Here is a 4692-nt window from a genome sequence, read left to right as displayed (position 1 = left end):
AAGTCATTGCTTAGTACTTTTACCCACACACAAAATGCTTCTGTAAAGTCATGGATAACAGAGCCAACAAATCTCATCAGGGAGCACTAACAATAAAGATTTTTTGGTGAGTTTTGCAGACACAGCTTTCAATTTTTTCAAGCGTCCATCCTTGCCATCCTTAACAACAGACAACAGCTTGGAAACATTTTCAATGCCTAAATATAGTCTTAGATAACAAAACAAAACAAATTATTTTTGGATTTCATTTAATATAAAGAAAAGTTTAAGCTTTTAAAATGACAACAAATAGGATGACATAGCGCCTTTCAACTGTCAAGTTGAAATTCAATTCCTTGACATTCATTGAGAAACTTATGACTGACTTGATAGAGTACACATGCACACATATAGACATGTATACAGCTGTAACTGAGTGGGCCTTGTTCTTTGGAAAAGAAGAAAAGCAAATGGTATTTGAGAGTTTCAAGGCTGTAACATCTGGTAATAAAGTGCTTGTACATGTATGTTGATACCTGTATTTTGTTGAAAATGCATTCCTACAATACCACATTAGCAACTACCAACAAATGTTACGTCATGTCTTCTCGTCTTGAACAACTAAAGAATTCATTTTCCTGATTTGACATGCGGCTATGGAATGCTTTACCTGAAAATGTCAAAAAGTCTGCCAGTAGAAACTTATTTAAGAAACAAATACAGTCTAACCTCTCTTTACGGACATCTCTATAATACGGACACCTCTGTAAAGCAGACACTTGTTCTGTCCCTTTGGTGTCCGTGTTAAAGAGGTTTGACTGTACATGAAACACTTATTAATATTTTTAAACAAGAGAATTTGTAGCTTACACCATCTTCAATTCTTGAAATAATTAAAAACTAGTAAAACTGTAGCAATCCTGTAACTACAACCAGTATAGTGAAATATGTTTCTTTCTCTCTTTTCTCTGTGTAGTAATTTTATTTTGCTATTTTTATTTGCAATTTTTCATTGCTGCTATCATTATTTTAATTTACTATTTATTGTCATCTTTAACTGCTGCTTATTTGAAAAACTTGTAAGTAAATATGTATAGCGCAAAAAACCCCAGTTGTAATAAGCCTAACTTAATCATACCTACCCGCCTCGACAAGGTTTAACTATTTGTGGGTAGTTACTATTCAAATTGTAAATATCAGTTTCTTAATAAAGTGTGTTGTTGTTGTTATTTGTATTTACCGGTATGTTGGACCACATGAAAAGGTTGGGAATATTTCTACTGATTTGAACTTGTTTCTTGGACAAGAGACTTAGTACAAGTACATGTAGTAGAGTATAAGCTACCAATCTAATAATGCCACTTTTATTGAAAAGTGATTGTATACAGCTATTTCAATTAACATTGTCAGAAAGCCTAGGCGGTGAGACTGCAAAGTGTTTTTTATAGGAAATCTCATTAAAAATTTCCTAAACTCAGTGATAAAGCCAATTTGTCTGTCACAAAACAACAAAGGCAAATGACTTGTGATTTAATCACAATTTATAAATAAGAAAACATGGGGACATTATTTTTCCTGATGTAAGCTGACCTCTCCATTGTAGTGTTAGTCACTTTTGTCAACCTGTTTATATCAGTAGGTGAAGTGCCTGATTTATGAACACAAAAGCTTTTTTTTATAAACTGCATTGACAAAGTAGATTTACTCTGTGAAGAGATACAACTCTCTTTGGGATAATTTATTGAGAATCTACAGGAGGGTACCCGGGGATACCCAAAACACTAACATAATATGTCAAAGGGATAACCATATCACTAGTGATTTGGGTATGGGGATACCATAAACATGGGGGTACCCAAATTGCCGTGACACTGACACTTTCAAAAAATTTGCGAAAATTAATTTAAATTACCAATCTAACATGCAGTATATAAACACTGGCCCCTCTGGTGCTTTGTTTGCTTTTACTCTTCGTGTCCAAGTGTACAATCACAGTTTGTGCTTGATTTGCGAAACTGTAATACCCTTCTGGAAGTCTAGAACAGAACCCCCCCCTGCCACCCACCCACTTGGAATTCCAGTCCATTAACCCCCAGCCCCCCTTCAGAAATTCGAGGTGCCCTCCGTATGGTATGGATATTTTTGGGAACCACCCAGTAGGAAAATAGGGTATAGCCTGAATTCCATGCGATTGCTTGGAGTCATTTTCTCCTCTCAGCAACGTCAGAATTGACTAGCCATTCATGCTGTCCGATGATGTCACTACTACCCAAAAACCGGTTAGTGATTTTGATTGGTTGGTTGTCTAAACATTCGCATAATTATGTATAATAATGAGAAATTTTAGCGGGATTGTCGCTTGATATTCAGCGGATTGCATCGGTGGCATGCTTGCATGGAGTTCACAAATTTCGATAATCTTTATCGTAAACAGCAAAATTGCCCTTGTCTTCGAAACTGAATTGGTAAATTGAACTGCGAATGAAGAATCATTGCAGAAAGTCGGTAAGTTTTTCATTTAGAGCCACTTTGTGGTTCTGCAGTGATTTTGTTTATGCAAAGTTTCTGAGACCAATGTCGTGTTGTCATTCAACCTTCTTGCTATTTTCACCGTCAAGTGTAATGATTCTGTTAGCTGTTCTTTCTTGTTTCCTTGTTTTCTTTTTTCTTTGTTAAGCACCAAATAGCTTTTTTTCAATTAAAGGAAATTGTTGTGTTTTTGAACTAAGTGTTCCGTATGTGTATTTATTTCATTGCGTTGAACATTAAACATGAATTACGATGAAAAAGAGTAAAGCAATTCTGTCAGCTGTTCTGTACCATACAGACATTCCCAAACGATATCTCTTGGTTTGCCACTTGAAAATCGTGTTTTACTTTTGGCATGAATTAAAGCAAAAGAGTAGTGACCTCACTGGACGGCATTAACAGCCAGTCGATTCAGATGTTACTGAGGGAGTAATAACGACTCAAAGTAATTGGATGAAATTCAGGCTAAATAGTGTACGGATTTTTGGAGTTTTGGCTTGGGGTTTCAGGGTCCTAGCAGCACACCCACACCCCAAAATTCCAATACAACCCGCCAGGTTTTTTAGTAAGTAACCAGACTATTGATATTTGACACCCTTCAATTCAAAGCCACAACTGCACAAGCCAAAGGAAGAGTAAGCGCCAGGGTATTGGTATAACTACAATGAATCTTAATCCTCTGGGGTTTTCACTGAAAGAAAACTAAAGCAGAGCTTTCACTGCATGTCCTCAAGTATTTTCCAAAGGTTGATTAACTTCATCACTGATTCATAGAATTTGGCACCCTCTTGGCCTTCATCTTTCATACGTTTTGCTGACTGATACAGTATTTCTTCGGTTAGTTTTGGATGGGCAGTGCTATTTCTTTCTGACTGTATTTCTCTCATCACTACAGTCAATCTGTAAATATCCTGTGGCTGATATTTTAGATCCTTCTTCAGACTGGCCCAAGCGTTCTTTGCCTCTGCCTTATCACGGTCAGATGGAAGCATAGCTATCTCATGGGTGATGAAGTGAAGGTTGTAGGGTAACTTTTCCGAATAGCATGATGGCGGCAGAATCTTCTTGAAAATCATAGACTGTATTTGCCAACACAACTCACCCAATACCAAATCATTCTCAGCGGAAACCATTGAAGAAAGCTTATCTTGAAGACACTGACATTCTTTGCGCACTTCTGTTAATTCATCTGTCAGGACTGTTACTCTCTTTTGCAACTTAGCTATTTGCTCCTCCAACTGCATGTTTTTCCCCTCCAACATGGCGTTTTCTTGGTTGAGATCGTTCACTTGAGTTGTGAGACAATTATTTTCGTCGATCAGCTTCTTGACTTGAGTTTCGAGACTTTTCACATGTTTCTCCCACTCTTTCTTCTCAGTGTTCTTCTCAGTTCTAAGTTGACTAAGTTGTTTCTTAAGATCCTTTATATCTTCGGCCCCCTCTGCAACTTCCGCTACCAGTTTACTGATTTGTTGCTTCAGTTTGAGTTCATTTACCTCTCGGTTTTTTGATTCCACAAACTTCGTTATCTTTTCATCAGTCTCTGATGGGAGGGTAGACTCTCCTGTTTGTTTAAGGATCTCGTGTTTTGAGCCAGTTAATAACTGATCTGCAGAAATCGTTTTGTGAGCCATGGCGTTCGTGTTCCCTTCACATTCGCATCAGTGGCAAAAAATGGATGATTTGTTGATACTTAACCACGTGATCTTGTTCAAGTTGTAAAGATTTCATTCCAGTCCCTCAGCGCACAACATGGCGGATTCACCGCTCGTCGCTTGGGCATCGCCAACTCAAAACTGTAAGTAAAACACACTGCATTCTTAAAACAGGAAATGTAATACGGTTTGCATTTCAGAATTATGCTGTGTACGACACAAAATCTAATTACCAATTAATTGTGTTAGTCTTAATTGATTACAAAAGTAAGTAAAACACACTGCATTCTTAAAACAGGAAATGTAATACGGTTTGCAATTCAGAATTATGCTATGTACGACACAAAATCTAATTACCAATTAATTGTGTTAGTCTTAATTGATTACACGGTTTTGGAGCATTCATAATTTATTGGCCGGGTGGCCGGTGTGTGTGTGTGTGTGTGTGTGTTTGGGGGGGTGGGGGGGGGGGGAATTTGGAGGAGTGCCGGGCCTCAGTGTGGTCTAAAAACATGGGGCCCAGGCCCCT

The sequence above is a fragment of the Porites lutea genome, chromosome 13 (genome assembly GCF_958299795.1).
Source record: "Porites lutea chromosome 13, jaPorLute2.1, whole genome shotgun sequence".
Classification (NCBI taxonomy): domain Eukaryota; kingdom Metazoa; phylum Cnidaria; class Anthozoa; order Scleractinia; family Poritidae; genus Porites; species Porites lutea.
Note: the sequence above shows the minus strand (reverse complement) of the source record.